The sequence below is a fragment of the Anser cygnoides genome, chromosome 4 (assembly GCF_040182565.1).
Source record: "Anser cygnoides isolate HZ-2024a breed goose chromosome 4, Taihu_goose_T2T_genome, whole genome shotgun sequence".
Classification (NCBI taxonomy): domain Eukaryota; kingdom Metazoa; phylum Chordata; class Aves; order Anseriformes; family Anatidae; genus Anser; species Anser cygnoides.
The window spans coordinates 40,162,058-40,183,604 of record NC_089876.1 but is presented as its reverse complement, the minus strand read 5'-3'; the positions used below and the strand labels follow the sequence as shown (position 1 = coordinate 40,183,604).

Sequence of the window (21,547 nt, the reverse complement as noted above, 5' to 3'; positions counted from 1 at the left end):
ACTCTTTATGAATACTACTTTTAATAAATATCTAGAATATAGAGGTGTACCTAGTTTTGGAGCAAGAAGTTGTGTTTGAAATGTCTGAAATGCTGTTTGAACACCATGGCACTTTGCATGGACAAAAGTCAGTAGAGTACCTTGTTAAAGTCATTAGAAGTACCTTGTTAATCCAAAAAAAACCAAACACCATATTGTCTAGCTGAACCATTGCCTTTAGAGATACACGTGGAAATGGGATTTTTTTTTTTAAATCCCCAAATGATGTAGTTTATTCTGAGTTGTAGTGCAAACATTTTCAAGTATATGGAAATACAATTTTAAAGACTGATTCACCCAACTGAACCCAATGGGGTTATCTATATCTGACATTTCAATGTCTCGCTGCATTTTTTGAATTCCATTGTGATTTAAGAACCAAAGCTGAAGCTGTTCGTTAAGAACACAGTAAGGAAAGCAAGTGGTTTCACAATTTACAATAGTCCATATTTGATTACATCACTTCAAAATCTTCAATATTCATATGATCACTGTGTATAAAATCTGAGGAAAAAAAAATCCTAATAAAAATGCGGGACTTCATCTACCTCATGTCTATCTTAGGACTTTACATGTATATAAGCTATTAGGAAAATAGCATTGATTGTTTGGGAAGAGTCAAATTGTGGATGATATGTAAGGCATGATATTATCTGGTAGTTTTTTCTTTTTGTTTCATTTTCATTTTAATCTAATCTTCTGACTCATTGCTTCTTCACTTTGGTTTTGAACCTCCTGTGTCTCAGAAGTTTTACAGGTCCCTTTCCCAGTACTTGTTACCGGTTAAAAGTTCACACCAATGCTTCTAGTTTACTCAGAGTACATTTTTCCAGACACAGCACAAACTATGAATCCCAACACCAAATTTCCTTTTAAACTTGCAAGTACTAGGGCCCCAAGCGCACTAATATGTCTCACCTGGGCCCCCACCCACAGCCCTGCCCACAGGGCTGGGGACGCATTTAACCTCATCTCCGGAGCATTTGCTCTTTTCCTGGGTTGTGCTGGTGCTGTGCTGATATCCAGTCCTTTCCTTGAACAGTTCCTTTTTTTTGTTGTTATTATTATTTTTTTCCACCCCCCTGGGTGTTGGTCAGGCCCTGTTTTCTTGCCTTTGCTTGATACTTGCCAGAAGGTTGGTAGGACCTGCTGCAGTTGCTGGGGTGCCCTAGCTGCCCCTGGGGAAAAGCCCTGTGCTTGTGAACCCTAGAAAACAGGTAGGTGTTTTCCTTGATCCTTCATTGCATGTGTGGGAACTGTAGGGGCTTGGTTGCTACTGTCTACCTTCATAAAATGTCCCATCTCTTGGAGGGTAGGAAAGATGCTCAGAAACTGGAATTTCTCTGGAGAGTAAGAACAGGCTTTAGAAGTGGAGCATTGAGGCTGTGGTCTTAAACAAACAAACAAACAAAAAAAAAAAAACACAAAAAAATAGGTGCCTTAAATCCCTGGAAGTGGTCAAACTTGCTACCCTCTACTTGTCCTTGTGCCAGAGACTACAGGTGCCAAATGCATCAAAAATGCTGTTATTAATGACTCTATAAAACTTGAGTCAAAGAAGGAAGAAAGACAGTATTGTCACTTGTAAAATATAAAGCTTAATGCATGAGAACTGAGGAAGTTTTCCAGGTGAATGCAAAAGCATCTCCTTAAGAAATTTAGTGATGGATGACTTTGCCCTGTGCAAAAATGGAGCCAAAAAAAGGTCAAAGTTTAAATTAGCTGTCTTGAAGAAAACCACATAGATAGAAGTGGAAATAAAGCCACTGATAACAAATGTAACGAACCACTGATACTGATGGAGAGTGTCTGATACGTTTCCTCTTCCCTAATAAGCACAGAAGGCTCCCCAGAGTCTATGAAACAAGTCCCTTGATCTCCTTATTGTGAGCAGCCTTCCTCTAGCAGTGTTCTCAGCCCCAGCTGTTTCCTGTCAGGGTGCTTGCAGTGGGAACCCTGTGTCTTTGATCACACCAACCCAAGTGTTGGCCTCCTACTGCAGCTTTGGTTCCTGATATTTCCAGCTTCTCTGCGCTGCCCACAAGGGATGTGATTTCTCCCACTCCCTCAGAAGTCTGATATTGTAGCCTTTTAAGTTAACCAAACTCGCAGAAAGCCCCCACCTACAGTCACTTAATTGCCTTAAGCTTTCCCCTAGATATCTGCTTTTCTTTTTTTTCTTGTTATCATTCAGCTCTGTTTAGATGGTACTTAAGCAATCTTTCTTCCAATCCACGTGGGCGATGAAGAGGTAGTCAGTCATGGCTGATGAAGACAGGCAAAGAGATACCCTTGTTATGAGGGATGGGAGGAGGTATGTTTAGACCAAGGAGATCAGTCAGACTTTTTCTCTTCTTTATCAAATTGAAATCAGGCAGTTCTTAAGAAGTCTAGCACAGAGATGGTTTCCTGACTTATTTCTGATATTAGTTACCTTGATTAATGGTTGATCAGGCTACAAAGCACAGCAGAGGCGTTTTCTGAACTGTAGAGACTGGAATAAGGGGCCAAAAAAAAAAAAGTGTAGGTTATATCAACAAACTGAGGAAACCTGTGATGAAAGATCACTTCTTAATGACTTGCAGACCTGAGAAATTTGGGGTAGCATTTTATTTTTGATGATGGCTTGTGACACTTTGTCTCCAAGGCAATAACACCGGATGTGGATATGAATGTGGATATGGACTTATGGTTAACTCTATTCGTATGGTTGTATACTTGCACTGAATTTGATTGCAACTGTCTCCTCTCAGTCCCTGATCACTTGTGGGTTGAATTTATTAAAAGTGTTTTCTGAAATATCTTGTTGCCCATTTTTTTGTTGGCCATTTCTTTTTTGACCATTTGTAAGTGTTGTCTCATTTCTACCACAGTTAGAAGTCCAGGAACTGGTGTGGAAGATTTACCTTGTTCTTGCTATCCCTAGTTATGAAAGGGAATAGAGGTGGAAGAGTTGATGATAAATGGGATATTTCTTCTTCTGGTTCATATACACTAGAGAAAAGAAAAATCTGTGATGCAGAAAATGTGTCTGAAGTAGTAGGGACCATGGCCGATCCACATGGCTAAAGTAAAAAGACAAGTTAACAGATGGATGAACTTGTGTTGAAATAATTATTATGGCAACTCTTGTTTCAGTGCTCTGACTTTGAAGTAAATGCATTCACTTTGAGCTGTTGCAGAGGTGTCTGTTAGTGTGTGGTCAGACTTTGCTATTCACCTGTTCTTTTCAAGAGCGTTATGAAACTTATGATCTTGACTGCTTTTTCTGTCTAAGCAGACTTGCAGACAAAATTGTTAGACTTCAGATTCATAAGCCGCTCTGATCTTTTCAGTGTATCCAAATTCTCACTCTTCCCCTGTTCTTCCAAGCTGAAGGGGAATGCTGTGAAAATGAGCTGGCAACATATCCCTCTTAAGTTAGATTTCCATAAAGTCTGTTTTGCATCACAAGGTCTGGGTCTCAAGTAGATTTCTTTTAGTCTTGCTGAATGTAAAAGATACGGCTACAGGACATTAGTGAGCATTGTAGAACTAAACTGAAATTAAGTTTCTGTTCTGCTGTTTCTTCCTTATTGAAATCCTGTTGCCCTGGTTGGGGTTACAGAAGGAATACATTTGGACTTATTACCACCTCTACAAATAACATACTGTTTGGATAGCAAGCTAAAATGTTTATTGTTGCAAATAGTAAAACTTCTAGAAAGTAAAAATATGCCTTCGAGACACTTTCCCATCAGGAAACTCAACTGTGTTCAAAAAACCTTGGATTGTGAAATAAAATGTCCACACGATGTCATAACAGTTTAATGTTGCCAATGTATCCCTCGGCATGCCTAACAGTTAGTATCAGATTTCCACTTCAGTGTGTATAAAGGTGTCCATGTGAGTCAAGCTTGAACTTGGTTTCTCTGCTACTTTTTCTATGTGACATAAAACTCCCAAACATAGTCATCTCTTACATGGGATTCTTGGATTATAACTATTTAATATTAAAAAAATATTAAAAAAAAATATTAAAACTTTCAAATGAAAGATATTTTGTGTCATCCTTTTATTTTTAACTTCATGATATATCTGTATCTATATGGCTGTTCACAAGCACTTTGGACTTAGTGACTGTGGCATATATGAATATTTGGTACCAGCTGGTGGAGGAAGCCCTGTAAGCTTGAACTTGTCCTGAAGAGAACACCTGATTCTCTGTGATGGTGGTACAGGTTGCAGGATGCAGAGGTCATGTTCCCTGATTGCCCTGTGAGGGGAGTGAAAAACAACTCTCTCCCTCTGTCAGCATTACTGCAACAATCTGAGAAATATTGCAGATTGTTTCCTCTTTGTCCTACTCTTACTGGGTTTCCCATGGGAAAATGAAAATCTAACCTAAAATGTAGGGAAGCTTTTAGCATTAACTTCACTGGTTTTCATTATCTGGTAATTGATAATAAACACCTAATAAGTTTTTCACATTCCTTCACAATTTCTTTGCCAAAGCAAAAAAGAACAAAAACTTAAATGGTGGTGGGATAGAACATAGCAAGGGGATTTCAATATAAACAAAGACTGCTTCCATATAGGGATAAGAAGATTAAATTTCTTTAATAGCTGGGGAAAGGCTTGCTTGCTTTAAATAACTATAGAAGCTTCCTTTGTAATACAGCATTCCAGAGTGAGGCCACATAATCTCTTGTTGCATGTAAATTGCTGTGTGAATTATGTTCTAGTTATGAATTTAGAACTTTACTGTGACTCTGAAGGGAAAAAAAGAAGAGAGGAGAAAATCTCCCTCCATGCAGCCGTAGAAGAATTATCCAGACCTTAAGCTCTGGGACCTGACATGGGTATTGGTAACATCAAATTCTTGGATTCTTCTCAAGAAAAGGCAGGAGGAAAAGCAGGAAATATTTCACCTTTGTACATCAGCCCATGTAGATGGAAATATGTTGGATTCCAAAAAGCACTACTGCAGAAAGTGTTGCTATGTTTCTTCTGATGCTTCTGAAACAAGGGAGTCCCCAGAGGTACATTGCTTGACTGACCTGACCTTTAGGTGCTGTTTTCCTTTTCTCTTAGATGCAGTGCACATGTCCTACATCCAAAGGCTAGGCCTGGAGGGATGATCTATCACTTAGCAATTAACAATTCATTAAAATAATGTAATAATAGTTGATATAAAAATTTTGATAGTCAATTTATTTTTTCCCTTTTTCCTGGATGACACACAACCTATCTCACTGGAGGGCCAGATTTTTTTTCTTGACTCCTGTTTCTTTAGTGAAGTGTATGTAAGCAAGCAATGCATATGAGATAATGTCTCTGGTATGATTCAGCCTTCAACACAGTGGAGTTAACCCATGAAATTATGGGTATTTTAAGCCTCTGAACATGCATTTTCTGAAATAACTGTGGAAAAGAACTACATTTAAAAGCATGGAACTCAGTACTTTAGTGGAAAATAACTTGAAAGAAAATACTGCATTCAAGTGAACATCAGAGACACATCTGTACGTTTTATACTTGGAAAGTAGCCATGAATTGTTGATGGTGGAAAGAAATCTACTGTTTCTTCCTGTTCTAAACCAGTGTGTTCTAAACCATCTGCTGTGTTCACTATACACAGCTAGAAAGGACTTCTTAGAAAATAACTTAACAAATTGGAGAAATTAGGTATGGGCAAGGAAATGAACAAGCTGGATCTGAATAATGTAAAATCTTATTCAGGCTGTTGCATGAGATGAATAAAAAGAGTGTAGCTGAATAAAAAAAAGTGTAGCTGACTACATGGTTATTAGTGAGATTTACAGTCTTATTATTTACAGTAATTAATAATCATTTTCCTCATTTTAATATCTAAATACCTGTTATATTATGGTTAATTTAGCCCATATTACAGTCCATTTGTGCAATAGCTGATGGCATGGTTTTCATACCCGTTTTTGGTATCTATTACAAGATCCATTTAGAGAGTTGCAAGTGTGTTTACGAGCATTTTTATAAAGACTTATTGTAATTTGCTTTTACTGCGTGTATGTTGTAGGAGGCAATATACTGTGATTTCATGTAATTTGAGTGATAATGAGGGGAAAAATGGATATTGGTAATATTGCAACTGTACTCTGATTCTCTTCCTCATTCTCCTTGCAGTTGTGGAATATCTTTTTCATTAACTGTTTTACTGTATCGTTTTATCTTAGCTGCAGTCTGACTGTAAATTTTAAATATTTATGGATAGAATGTCAATCAATGCCACTTACTTGCATCCCAAGTATGTAGTCTGTAGTTTTTGTGTGCGTTTCTGTGTTTACCTATCAAAAGCAACCATGCTGGATCACTTTGAGACCAGTCCTGCCAAATGAGTCATTGGAAGTTTTGTTATTTACTAAATGGAAAGGCCATTCTCCCTCTTTGGAGACTTTTGCAGGATTACATTATCATTCAGTTCAGCTGAGCCCTGGTGTATGCAGGTCACTTCAGGATATTCTCATGGTTATGACCAGATGGAAAATGTCTTTTGCAATCAACAAAAAGCTTGCATTGTTGACATTTCAATTTTTCTCTACAACTGTATCTAATTTGCTTTCTACAAAATTTAAGTGTCCAAAAATGATTACAAATACTTTGCAATGCGATTACTTCCATGGTTCAGAGAGTATGCAGTGTCACAAACTCACTTTATTTTGGTATGCTCAGGATCATCTTGAATTGAATCTGTGGTATGGATAGCTTTTCTGATTCATTATTTGACTTCCATGTGGAGTAACTTCATGGTCTCTCAGTCCACTAATGAAACCATCTTAAAACTCTAATCATGACCTGGTAATTGGATTTCTCTTGCAAATTGTTTCCTTCACAAGCAATTACTGTTGGATCATGTGACTAAAGGCCAGCTTCTACACATAAAGGAGTGCAGAAAAACAAAGGCAGGTGGGGGGAACCCCAATAACCATGGCAGATAGGCACCCTGGCCTGCCTCCTCCTGCAGCTGTCCTTATCAGCTACATGATCTGAGAGCGGTGTCCATCATTGAAGGAAAGGCTTTCTAAAGCCACTTTCAGGCTGAGGGGATGTTGCCTGAAAGGGGTGTGGGACTCATCATGAGATGCAAGAGAAAAATATTGGGGTGAGATCATGAGTCACAGGTGTTTGATAGGCCTTTTTACTCTGTGGGTGACTAAGCAATGGAGCAGGCCTACTGAGTCCCTTCATTAAACCATGTCCCTTAGTGACACATCCACGTGTTTCAAATACCTCCAGGGATGGGGGCTCTGCTACTTCCCTGGACAGCCCATTCCAATGTTTGTCCAACTTCTCTGTGAAGAAGTTCTTCCTAATGTCCACTCTAAATCTCTCCTGGTACAACGTGAGACCATTTCCTTGTGTCCTTGCACTTTTTACCTGAGAAAAAGCTGACAACATCCTTCCAGATATTTGCTGAGAAATGAGGTTTCCTATCAGCCTTCTCTTTTCCAGACTAAACAAACCCAGTTGCCTTAATTGCTCCTAATAATGTCTCTTCACCAGCTTTACTGTTTTCTATGCACATGCTTGAGCACCTCACTATCCTCGTAGTGAGGGGCCCAAAACTGAACGCTGTATTTGAGGTGTGGTCTCACCAGTGCCACATACAAGGGGACAATCACTTCCCTAGTCCTGCTGGCCATTAGCTGAGAGACAGGGGGATCCAGAGACAGCTACTGGATGGATGAAGTAGACTAAGTCCAGAGGCTGGAGGGATCCACATGTGTGACCTTCAACCTGACCCCCCCCCCCAGAGGGGGGGAGCAGGATGAGGCCATTGGTGCTGTTTGTGTTTGTGTGAGTGCTGAATTTTTGTTAATCTGTGTAATTGGTGGTGTGTATATGCATGTGTTGTAAATGTGTTTATGTATGTATTTATTGGGAACACATGCTCAGCCTCGTTACTGACTGGAACAGCAGCAGCCTTACCTCTATGGAGCTACTTCATTCAGAAGCTCCAGTGCTTACCACATTTCATTTCTTTTATCCGGAAGTGTAAAAGGCTGCTGTTTAAACTTCACACTATGTTCTTAAGCTCCATTAGGTGGTCATTTGGAAAGAATACATTAAATACAGGAAAGTCGGGCCTATTTGGTGAATAGAGGACTAGTTTGGGTGTCAAATCTGAATCTATATATCCAGTTTACTAGATGACCTGCTGTACAACTTGGGGAGTCACTCTAAACACATATACCTATTTCTTCGATACCTTCTTTCCATCATTTTCTTCCTGTTTCTCAAGATTGGGGGATAAGTTACTGTCCATTCTGACAGTAGTATTGCTGAATGGAAAAAGCATTGATGTTCTAGGCTGTAGCCTTGCCTCCAAAGATACAGAAGCTCCTAGGTTACTCTTATACAAAGAAAAATCCCTCACAAAACTAGGGAAACCAACTAGCTGCTTTGAGACCTCTCACTATATACTTGAATAACATTAGACAAAGACTGACCTCAGGTTACAGAACTAATGCACAGGATGGTTAAGAGGGAAGGGGAAAGTATTTACAAGCTGTTTACACTTGTTTTGAGATTTGCATGTGGAAATCTTAAATTGGCAGTTCCTAAATCTTGAAAAACACCCAAAGATTCTTGTAAAGAGAGATCATTCAGAAACAGGAGAAAGCAGTTGTATTCACTCTTTCTTGCTGAGGTAGGAATGTACCACAGCCTGCTCTAATCTCAAACACATGTCCAAATCGGCTGCCTCATTTACAGGGTTAAAAGGAACTTCTAGTCTCTTCCTGCTACAGGAGACCTTTGGGGAGCTTCCTTCTCTTTGAGCATAAGAAAATGTCACAACCCCTTATTCTCCTTTTTAGGCACCCTGTTGGTCATGGCCTTTGCTCAAGCTTTCAAATGACAAATGCAAGTTCTGGGGGTTATCTAATTAAGTTGTGCACACTGTTTCTGACTGTTTGCTTTCTCTGTAACCACATGCCTGCTTAACTGAATGCTAGCACTGTATGCTTTGGAGTAAGTTTTCTGTGTCTGGCAATTTAGTATAAGGTAAACATATGTAATGTGATGGGCTGATTCAATCAGCAGTGATTGCATACATGTTCTTAACAAAATGAGATATGAAAACCTTGCAATTTTAGACTAATAAAGAATAAATCCATGCTGTAAACCGGTAACATGAATTTAAAATAGCTTCTGAAATGAAATAAAAAATAAATGGTCATTACCAAAGATAATTTAAATTCTTTTTCTGCAACATGGCAAACACATAAACAGGCTTTGAAATCTTATAAAAGATTCCTTCTTACATCAACTCAATACATTTGCGTACAAGCTATGTAAATCAGATTTTCAGTTTGAGTAACTTTAAAGCTTTTTTCCCATGAACTGCTTTCAGCAAAATAAGAAAATTAGAAAAGCATTTCCTTTTCCTCTATTAAATATAAATGTCATGGTTTAACCTGGCTGGCAGCTAAGCACAACACAACTCACCCTCCCTGCCCAGTAGGATGTGGGAGAGAATTGGGGAAAAAAAAATGAACGTTTGTGAGCTGAGATAGACAGTTTATTAAGACAGGAAAGGAAGGAAAATAATTGGAATGATAATAGTACTACTACTGTGTACAAAATAAGTGATGTACAATGCAATTGCTCACCACCTGCTGACAGATGCCCATCCTGAGCAGTGGTCCCCCCCTACCCTGGCCAGCCACCCCATATTAATTGTTCAGTATGATATCTTATGGCATAGAATATCACTTTAGCCAATTTGGGTAAGCTGTCCTGGTTCTGCCCCTCCCAGCTCCTGCTGCACCCCCAGCCTGCCCGCTGGCAGGACAGGGTGAGAAGCTGAGAAGTCCTTGGTTTAGTGTAAGTACAGCTCTGCAACAATTAAAACATCAGTGTGTTATCGACATTATTCTCGTACTAAATCCAAAACACAGCACCATACCAGCTACTAGGAGGAAAATTAACTCTATCCTAGCCAAAACCAGAATGATAAGCAGATTGAATATCTTCTGTTTAGCCAAACCAGTTTTCAGTATCAAAGAAGTAGTGTTTAGGTTTTAAATAAATAAATGATACTAATTAAAAAAAATAAATATTCAAAACCTGAAAGTAAAGACAGGGATTTATGTGTCTGAAAGTAGAGAAACTTCAAGTAAATGCTCTCACTTGAGATTATGATCTTTGTTCACATGTGGAAAATGATCCAGTTTTGTAATCCATGTATGTAAGATCCTTTGCAGACCATCATCATATGTTTCAAAGTCAGTGGCACAGAAAAAAGGGATCTAGTATTTACTTATCTTCTCCTTCCCAGAAGACGAACAAATGGGGTAAGATAGACATCTTCAGACTCAGTGTACATGTCTGTATTTCATGCAATATCTAAAGTATTGGTAGAGTATTTATTGAAGTTTATACATAGTTTTATAAGAATAATGCTAGTTTTATAAAATGTATATATCCAAGATTTTCAAAGAACTCTTTCCAGTTGTGTGATCTTCGTAGAAGGGAGTTTCATAATTTTATCTTAAAGCACTAGATGTTCAGCAGCAAGAGCCTGGGCTAGAGGATCCTCGGAATTTGGGGGTATTTTTCCTACATGAGAGTTTTCACTAAAACTTATTTTAACTTACTAAGTATGAAAAATTGCAATGCCTATGGACAACAAACAGTAGAAGAACTTAGTACAGTCATCTTTTTAGTGTCTCAAAGTCTTTACTTTCCTTTGCTCAAAGATTTCACAGAAAACTTAGCGAAAACTTAGTTTCATTCTACATTGCTATTTTCCTTTTGCATACTGGTTCAATAGAATCTTTATTTTCAGTTCATTGCAAAATATATTTATTTGCTTGTAAGAAATATTAATTTAAGGAATTGTTTTTTCTCATCCAGGTTTGTTTCTAGAATAGTCTGACGTGTGTGCTCTTCAGTTTAGACCAATGATGTATATTACGTTGCTCTTCCCTGTATACCAAGCAGTTCTTGGTAGATACCTAACTTAAAATCTTAAAATGAAATGCAAGTTCTCCACCCGGGGAGAATACAAATGTGTCACGATTTGAAAATAAATGGAAAAAGTGGCATGAAATGTCTGTAGTACATAACTACAGTGATTTAAACACTTTTTGATTATTGCCTACCTCTCCAAGAGTTTGACAACCCTTTAAAGTCAGATGCCTAAGATATGAGGCAGTTCTTTCTATAAGAAATATAGTGTTCAGAAAGCTTGTTTTATACACTTAGGTAAAGAATGCAGTGGTGGAAAAGACACCCCCCAGCTGCAGTGCTTGCAGCAGTGGTGGGAAATGATTGCTCTCTGTGCTGGACTCCTGGGCTGTGGCTGTGGCAACAGGCAATGGGTGGGATGATTCTTCCCTATCTCTGAAAGATGTGCAGGACAGGGTGGGGAGCACAACTGTTTTTTTCAAAAGTATGACTACTGTAGCTGAGTCAGACCAGAATCAGCATATTCAGGACTTATTAAATGACAAGTACTTTTATTCTTCCTAGGTGGAAAGTGTCAGTCTTATTTTGTGATGACTGAATTGGAGTGTTTCTTGGCTTGCTCTTAGAGCGTAGCAGTGCTGCTCTTCAAAATTAGGAAGGTGATATTGATACAGAATTTCAATGATTCGATCCCTTTGTCATGCTTAATTCTAATTTCTAAAATGGACTAAATATATCTACTTTGCTGGTATTTTTTCTTTTAATTTTATATGGCTTGAGACTCTTTAACATTACCTTTAAAGTCTGGCTCATGTATCTTGCCGAGGCGACCGGCTCCGGGGCAGACGTGCGCTGCAGCGGAGCGCGGGATCGGGACAGGCAGGGCTATTTTTCGGGCATCGAGCCTACGTGAGGGAGCCGCCAGGCACCGGCAGCCCTCGTGAGGGAGGCTGACGAGGCGTAGGCGGAGCCAGTAGCGTCAGCGACAGCTCCTCCCCATGGCCGTTCAAAGGTCAGCCCTTAGGGAGCGCGAGCGACCAGGAGCGCGGCGACCAGGGCCGGCAAACAGGGAGCGACGCGGTGGGAGTGACGCGGCAGTTAGCGAGGCAGTGAGCGCGGGCAGGGCGGGCAGGCAGGGCGGAGCGCTCACACCCGCCCATAGGGACAATTCCTCTAACGGCACTCTCCTGTCGGCTGGGCTACAATGGTCTCCACCAGGCACGGTGCCTTCTCTAGGAAGTCAGTGCACACCCAGACCGACTGCCCGTCCAAACATGCGGCAGTTCAGGTCTCCGGATGCGGGGAGTGTATGAGCCTCTTGCTGCCATCGGCGGGAGGCAGGGAGACTGCTTGCGTGAGGTGCGAGCAGGTGGACGACCTGGTCCGCATGGTGGCGGAACTCAAGGAAGAGGTGCAGAGGCTGAGGGATATCAGGGAGTGCGAGCGGGAGATAGACTGGTGGAGCGACTCCCTGCAGGACCGGAGGGAGAGGGACCAGGGTGAGATGCCCCAAAGGGGGGTGGACCCCCTGCCCTGTTGCCATCGGGCAGAGGGAGGGGACCTGCGAGTTGAGGAGGAATGGAGGCAGGTCCCTGCTCGACCTCGCAGGAGATGCCCTCCCCTTCCGGTGCCGCCTTCCCAGGTGCCCTTGAACAATAGGTTTGAGGCCCTGGGGCTCGAGAGACCCGTGGGTGAGGATGAGGTAGGAAGCCTACCCGGGAGGATGCCTGAGGTGAGGAAGTTGACTCCACGCCTCAGGACTGCCTCCACCAAGAAAGAAAGAAGGGTGATTGTTGTGGGCGGCTCCCTCCTCAGGGGAACGGAGGGCCCTATTTGTCGGCCTGACCCCACACATAGGGAAGTCTGCTGCCTCCCTGGGGCCAGGGTCAGAGACGTTACCAGGAAGCTTCCAAACCTGGTTCGCCCCTCTGACTATTACCCGCTTTTGATAGTCCAGGCTGGCAGCGATGATGTTGAAAAGAGAAGCCTCAGGGCCATCAAACAGGACTATAGGGGGCTGGGACGATTGGTGGAGGGAGCGGGAGTGCAGGTGGTGTTTTCGTCTATCCCTACGGGGGAAGGGAGAGGCACGGAGAGGACGCGGAAAGCTCATGTGGTTAATAGGTGGCTCAGAGGCTGGTGCCAGCATAGAAATTTTGGGTTTTTTCACCATGGGGAGCTTTACTCGGCACCCGGCCTGATGGCCCCAGACGGGTCCCTATCTCCAAGGGGAAAACGGATCCTAGGCCAGGAGCTGGCGGGGCTCATAGAGAGCGCTTTAAACTAGGTAAGAAGGGGGACGGGGCTCAAACAAGGCTTGTTGGAGCTGTGCCGGGGGAAACAATGGCTAGGCCGGGGAAGAAGGCGATGGCCCAGCTGAAGTGCATCTACACTAATGCACGCAGCATGGGTAACAAACAGGAGGAGCTGGAAGCCATTGTGCAGCAGGCAGGCTACGACTTGGTTGCCATCACGGAGACGTGGTGGGACCGCTCCCATGACTGGAGTGCTGCAATGCCTGGCTATCGGCTCTTCAGGAGGGACAGGCAGCACAGAGGGGGTGGTGGCGTGGCTCTCTACATTAGAGAATCTTTTGATGTTGTGGAACTCCAGGCTGGGAATGATAAGGTTGAAACCCTGTGGGTTAGGATCCGAGGGAAGGCCGGCAAGGCTAGCATCCTGGTGGGGGTCTGTTATAGACCGCCGAACCAGGATGAGGAGACGGATGAGGAGTTTTATAGGCAACTGACAGAAGTTGCAAAATCGTTGGCGCTTGTCCTCGTGGGGGACTTCAACTTCCCGGACATATCCTGGAAACACAACACGGCACAGAGAAAGCAGTCTAGGAGGTTTCTGGAGAGCGTGGGAGATAGCTTCCTGACGCAGCTGGTCAGTGAACCTACCAGGGGTGGTGCCCCGCTAGACCTTCTCTTCACAAACAGAGAAGGACTGGTGGGAGATGTGGTGGTCGGAAACTGTCTGGGACAGAGTGACCACGAAATGGTAGAGTTCTCTATTCTTGGCGAGGCCAGGAAGGGGACCAGTAAAACTGCTGTATTGGACTTCCGGAGGGCTGACTTTGAGCTGCTCAGGACGCTGGTTGGCCGAGTCCCTTGGGAGGCGGTTCTGAAGGGCAGAGGAGTCCAGGAAGGCTGGGCGCTCCTCAAGAAGGAAATCGTGATGGCACAGGAGCGGTCCGTCCCCACGTGCCCAAAGATGAGCCGGCATGGAAGAAGACCGGCCTGGCTCAACAGAGAGTTGCGGCTGGAGCTTAGCAGAAAAAAGAGGGTTTATAATCTTTGGAAAAAAGGGCGGGCCACTGAGGAGGACTACAAGGATGTAGCGAGGCTGTGCAGGGAGAAAATTAGAAAGGCCAAAGCTCATCTGGAGCTCAACCTGGCTACTGCCGTTAAAGACAACAAAAAATCCTTTTACAAATACATCAACGCGAAACGGAGGACTAGGGAGAATCTCCATCCTTTACTGGATGCGAGGGGAAACCTAGTTACTAAGGATGAGGAAAAGGCTGAGGTGCTTAATGCCGCCTTTGCCTCAGTCTTTAGCGGCAATACCGGTTGTTCTCCGGACACCCAGTGCCCTGAGCTGGTGGAAGGGGATGGGGAGCAGGATGTGGCCTTCGCTATCCATGAGGAAATGGTTGGCGACCTGCTACGGAGCTTGGATGTGCACAAGTCGATGGGGCCGGATGGGATCCACCCAAGGGTACTGAGAGAACTGGCGGAGGAGCTGGCCGAGCCGCTTTCCATCATTTATCGGCAGTCCTGGCTATCGGGGGAGGTCCCGGTTGACTGGCGGCTAGCCAATGTGACGCCCATCTATAAGAAGGGCCGGAGGGCAGACCCGGGGAACTATAGGCCTGTCAGTTTGACCTCAGTGCTGGGGAAGCTCATGGAGCAGGTTATCTTGAGGGTCATCACGCGGCACTTGCAGGGCAAGCAGGCGATCAGGCCCAGTCAGCATGGGTTTATGAAAGGCAGGTCCTGCTTGACGAACCTCATCTCCTTCTATGACCAAGTGACGCGCTTGGTGGATGAGGGAAAGGCTGTGGACGTGGTCTACCTTGACCTCAGTAAGGCTTTTGACACCGTTCCCCACAACATTCTCCTCGAGAAACTGGCTGCTCGGGGCTTGGACCGGCGTACGCTTCGCTGGGTTAGAAACTGGCTGGATGGCCGGGCCCAGAGAGTTGTGGTGAATGGAGTCAAATCTGGTTGGAGGCCGGTCACTAGTGGAGTCCCCCAGGGCTCGGTACTGGGGCCGGTCCTCTTTAATATCTTTATTGATGATCTGGATGAGGGCGTCCAGTGCACCCTCAGTAAGTTTGCAGATGACACCAAGCTAAGTGCGTGTGTCGATCTGCTCGAGGGCAGGAAGGCTCTGCAGGAGGATCTGGATAGGCTGGAGTGATGGGCTGAGGTCAACTGCATGAAGTTCAACAAGGCCAAGTGCCGGGTCCTGCACCTGGGCTGCAACAACCCCAAGCAGAGCTACAGGCTGGGAGATGAGTGGCTGGAAAGCTGCCTGGCCGAGAAGGACCTGGGAGTATTGGTGGATAGTCGGCTGAATATGAGCCAGCAGTGTGCCCAGGTGGCCAAGAAGGCCAACAGCATCCTGGCCTGTATAAGAAGCAGTGTGGCCAGCAGGTCGAGGGAAGTGATTGTGCCCCTGTACTCGGCTCTGGTGAGGCCGCACCTGGAGTACTGTGTTCAGTTTTGGGCCCCTCGCTACAGGAAGGACATGGACGTGCTCGAGCGAGTCCAGAGAAGGGCGACCAAGCTTGTGAGGGGTCTGGAGAACAAGTCTTACGAGGAGCGGCTGAGGGAGCTGGGCTTGTTCAGCCTGGAGAAGAGGAGGCTCAGGGGCGACCTTATCGCTCTCTACAGTTACCTTAAAGGAGGCTGTAGAGAGGTGGGGGTTGGTCTATTCTCCCACGTGCCTAGTGACAGGACGAGGGGGAATGGGCTAAAGTTGCGACAGGGGAGTTTTAGGTTGGATGTTAGGAAGTACTTCTTTACCGAAAGGGTTATTAAGCATTGGAACGGGCTGCCCAGGGAGGTGGTGGAGTCACCATCCCTGGAGGTCTTTAAAAGACATTTAGATGTAGAGCTTAGGGATATGGTTTAGTGGAGTACTTAGTGTTAGGTCGGAGGTTGGACTCGATGATCTTGAGGTCTCTTCCAACCTAGAGAAATCTGTGAATCTGTGAATCTTGTTTACATTTACAAGAAAGGATGTCTTGTTTTGATGGGAATATTTACAAGCTACAGGTATTCAACCATGTTATTTTCATACTTCTCAGAAAATAGGAAGTAAGGAAATTGGAAGATTAATTGCAATGTTAGTGAGGTGTCTGCTCTGAATTGCTGAGTTGCATGTTTTACAGTAGCACAGGAATTTGTCTTGATTCTTGGTATATACTTCAGATTATCCTGAGACATCCTGTGGTGAGGAAAATGTCTTTGGCAGTGTCTGGGTGTTTAGTTATATGGATGAAAATATAATTATGATCATTTACAGTCACTTTCTTTAAAGCATCTATATGCCTGGGGTGATAATTCAGATAACCCTCACACATTACTCAATATATTCCTGACAATAGACTGTATCTAAAGATGCAGTGGTATTAATATTGCCTATTTTTGGCTTTTTTTAAATCTATTCAGAGGAGAATGTTTTAAGTTATAAGAGATGGGTGGGTATGGGCTCCTTAATCAAGGGAAAAGCTTGTTAGCTATCCTGAGGAATTTACTTTAGAAGACCAAAGGAATATAACTTGCAGCAAAGTTTATGATGTTTCCCTAGATAAGCTGTGAAATACTTGTATATCAGAATGCTATGTTATGTGGCAATGAGCTTTCCCTATGTATGCGCATGTGAATACTCGTGCTACCTTTCCAGCAGTGATCCCCGAGCTATCATTAACTTGAGCTGATGCCACAGCATTGTGCCAAGTTACTAGCTTGATTTTTGAAAACCGCATAAAGCCTGAATTAAGTTCCAGACTTGAAATGGGAGTAATCAGCTCAGGTGCTATGCAGGTCTGCATTAATGTGCCATGATTCTAGTTTTAGGGATAGAGCATCAGCCTTTGCAGAGCAAAGTCTGATACCATTGCATGCTAGTTTAGAGCTAGTATGTCCATCTCTTCCAAGTCTCTTGCAAACATTTATCCAAGATGAAAGTCAACCAAAAGAACAGACAGGGACGATTTAAAAAAAAAAAAAAAAAGATTAAGCTGGAAAATAAAATCTCAGTCAAGGGGGGGAAAAGGAAAATGAACAAGTAATTTTTGATTGAAACTATTTGTCTAAAATTTAAGAATAATCTTAGTTTTAAGACATTTTTCCCCTCAAAAGAATTGGCTTTTTCTTTGTTTTTATTCACTCTGAGTCTTTTAAAAAGTAGAGTTAAAAAGTAGAAAAATGTCAACAACATTATCGTAATTTGTTGCTTGAGGCAGTGAGCCAGGTGCTTACTGTCCACTCTTTTTCTACAGCATATTAACAAAGAATTGTAAGACTTGAGATGCTTGAGGCTCTTTATGCCTTTGAATCTCAGCATTACAGCAGATCTGTGCCATTTTAAATAAACTAGACTTCCACCCCCTCAGGAATATTGTTATTAAAAGACGGAAAATGGTACATCTTTTAAATCAACATTGAGCATATAAGCAACTTAAAATAACACTTTCACTGTCACTACTTTGGAAATGAGAACTTAATTCATAAAAGTATGCCTATTACCATAGGCTTTTTAAAGTTTCCTTTTTTTTTTGACACAAATATATGTAATGGATTAAAAGATTACTTAATGTGCAGTATTTGACATTCTTACTGTACCCTTTGTAGCTTGCATTTATGTAAGCTCTCATAGTGTGCTCTGCAATAATATCTAAATTGCCAAATTTAAAAATGAGATTTTGCAAGAGTTTGTTCTTCCTTGTGGAAAACATTTGGGACTAGAAATTGGAACATATGTGAATAAAGTTGTTTTCATCTTATTTTGCCTTTTTACTCTAGGTAAGGGTGCCTTTTTTTTTTCCTTGATGTAACAGCTTAAGAAAATGGAGGAAAAGTTTTGGGATTGTAACTCTATCCCTAATGGATTACTGGGAGAGGTTTCAATTATTTGTTTTTCACCAACTAATTCTGAGTCCAGTCACTCCATCCGTTTTAGGATTGCTAGATGAACTGGACAGGGTTAGAGTCATCATAGCTGTTGGATAAACCGCTTGAGGAAAAAGGGCTTGAGGGGTGGAAGCAGAAACACTATCATCACTTAGCAGTCTGCCTCCATGTTGTGGCATTGCCTCCAAATAATATTGGATCCCTTTCAGAAGCAAAACAGTACAACAGCTGGTTCCAATTATCCTAACTACAGTGTGTCTGCATACACAAATGGCTAGCTTTTCTAATTTGGCTCTGTGGTTTAATGAATTAGTTATTTAATAATTGGACAGGAATGCTAGTGTTGTGTTTAGCCATTTGCTTCTGTTTAATCTTATCTTTGGAACAGTGTTCATACAGTCTTGCCGTGATTGTTGACTGCTATTGTGATTTATTTACATGAGAAAATGAAATATTTTGGCAGCACATGGCAAGTAGATTTTTTACCTTAGAAGGCCTAAAAGTTGGAAGTTCATTTGATAAACAGGTTTCTCTATTTACGTGAGTTATCACTCAATACAGCCAGGAATGGGAAAAAATCATCACTTTTCGGCAACTCTCATCTTCTGAAAGAGGTACCCATACTCTACTGACCCTTACATGTTCACCTCAAACGATATCTTTTCAATGTTTGTATATGGTCTGCAGAAATCTAACTAGGAATATAGATAGGAGTTTACTCATGCAAGCTGTACAGGAAGATGAACAACTGTCACACTGGGATAAGGAAGTACTGCTGTTTGCACAAATGAGAAACACATACTATAAGCATGCAGCAAAAGCCTGCAAAGAAATGGTCCCAAATATGTTACAAACTAGAAAATACACCTCTTCGCTGTCAACACCAAGCCCTTAATAAATTACTAAGAGGTTGGGGTTACCAAGCAACCAAAACACCATCATTTGTGGTGCAAGACTGAATTCCAGCTGACTGGTGTGGATGAGTAGGGGTTGAATGATGCAACTTCAGAAGAGAAATTATTTTGAAGAGTTTTTTCAAAATGTCTCAGTAGCACAAAAAGCAGCAGCCAATTCACATTCCTGCTGTGCTGTAATAAAAAAGTTACTTTGTCTAGGGTGACTCTAGTGGGTCTCTGATGTAATAGTTGCAAATTATGAAAGGCCTTAAGGGAACTGAAAACTGGATGTTTCTTTATGTTCTCAGTGTTCTGTGAAGTAAGTCTGGGACTAGGGGTGGGTTCACATTTCTCTGGTATCACGAAGCTGGCAAAGCTGGGCTAAACAGGTTTACTGGCTAGGGACCTGGCCTGTGATATTACTGAAATTACCCTGGATCAAAGAGATTTTGCAGATGAAAGATTTAAATATCTGGATAGTATGACATTTTCATTGCTTTGTGATATGTAGATCCTGTGTTGAAACACACAAAAATCAATGGAATTAAACTTGAATTTGGCTTTTAGAAATGTAAGAAGCAAAATGCTCTGCAATGTGAAAACATGATCAAATGCAAATTATAAATCAAACACAAAGTTCAACAGCCAACTGACTGATAGAGCGCATTACTTTCCAAAAATAACTGAGAAGGGGTTGCAACAAGGAAGAAAATGATTTAATCAGCAACAGAGTATCTGTTTCTCTAAAGAAAATATAAGGAAAAGACACTCTAAACATAACTCCATAATAATAAACAATGCTTAGCTAGCAGTAAAAATGAGCAAGAATTCTCATAAGACTTACGGTAATGTTTTTATTTTCCAGTCATATTAATAAATGACATATATAAACATATGCAGTTAATATCTAATTCTTTTCAACTTCCTTTCTTGCCCAGCTGAGAAGAAATAGTTATTACGCTTATCACTGGAAATAAGTATTCTCTATCTGAAAGTTGCGTTGCTTTTTGTAACATTTGGTTCTAACTCATGTCATGTTTGAGCTTTTTAAATGTTTTAAATCTAGATGTAATTTAAATCTATATTTTCAAGTAGCTTTTGAGTTCTTATAGGAAGCTTGATGTGTGCAAAGGTGTGCAAAGCTTGTTAAAAGAAACAGCAGAAAATGCTAAGAGAACTGATTGTCAGATACCTCATGTTACCATAGCAGCAGGTGTTTGGCAGGGTTAAAAAGGAATTATGGGCTGTAATGCAATCTCTTGAGCTACAGAAATGACCACATTCAGTATGCAAGTGCTCAGAATTGGCAGTGGACTTTTCTTTAACCTGAGGTAAAGCTCTTCTCGAAGGAAATTATTTTCAAATGTTGCCCATAAAGACTGCAACAATTACAGGCTGAATGTAAAGTCTATCAGAAAGAGAGTAACATGATGACATGCCAGCAACTGGAAGTTCATGACTTTGCTTTTCATTACATAGGAAGCTCATGAGGTCTGTTTTTCAGCTTTCTCAGTGCACCTCACTGGATAAGAATGTAAGTTTTCCTTTCCACTGTTTCCATTGTAATAATGTTATCACCAAAGATTAGTATAGAAAATGTGTGATTTATAACAGTATCCATATAAATGAGATTTATCAAAGCACTGAAACTAATATGAGAACTGATTCTCTGTCAACCCCCTTCTTGTGTAAACACTGACACAAGTTAAAGGCACAAAAACTGTGAAATAGGTAAAACGGTTTTGCATCAGAATAACTGGCCCCAGAAAGAGACCTGAACTGCCACCAATGAGTCCCATTGGTGAGGCTCTATTTCTTTTGAGGTAAAAGTAAAGCTTATTTAGAAGTCATAACAGAAAAATGCTTTTAGAGATTTATAAACAATAAATTAAAACAACACGACTATGAGCTAGAAACATTCTTTGCTTGGGAGCAAACATAATTAAAGGAAGACAAAATTTTAAAGCAACTGTTTCTTCTTAGTATGGAACAGAATTATTTTGAACATGTGGGTTCTACCTCAGTGGAAAAATCATTTTTTTATGCAATTCTAATTGGGAGACTTGCCACTGACTTCAAAGGGGGTTATATTGTCCACAGTACAGCTCAAAATATGTTCAGAGAATCTAAATATTTTACTAAGACACAAATACTTCTCTCCTGTGGATTTACAATAAGCATAAAAGTTATCTTATATAAAATGCCCTCTTTTCAGTTTTACTAGCTCTTGCTTAAATATTAAATAATGCTGACTGTAAGAAAAAACTGATGAAATTTCATATAATATAGCCATGAACACAAGGTGATCTAATCATGATTATCCAGATAAGCAGCTTAAATTCAGTTGTTATCACTCTAATTCAATCCTACATGGCCAATTTCCCTGGGAAGAAACCAAATTAGGCTGCAAGGATGTTACCATTAGAAAAAATGCTATTAAAACAACTTAGACTGTAAAGATGTGTAATAATTTGCAATTATGGGGATTTTTACAGTGTAGAACAAATACTGCAGAGCAGTTGCTGTTGATTT

General features: G+C 41.6%; 1 long non-coding RNA gene across 3 annotated transcripts in view; it reads left to right on the top strand.

Annotated features, from left to right (window-relative positions):
- The first annotated feature begins 977 nt into the window (after positions 1–977).
- The window catches only part of LOC125184113 (uncharacterized), a 301,133-nt gene continuing 280,563 nt past the window's right edge, over positions 978–21,547 (top strand). Inside the window, exon 1 of one of the 3 annotated variants that reach the window (XR_010831122.1) lies at positions 978–1,256. This is a non-coding gene — a long non-coding RNA (uncharacterized lncRNA). The remainder of the gene's footprint in view (positions 1,257–21,547) is intronic. The other 2 variants (XR_010831125.1, XR_010831124.1) reach the window with 2 other exon arrangements.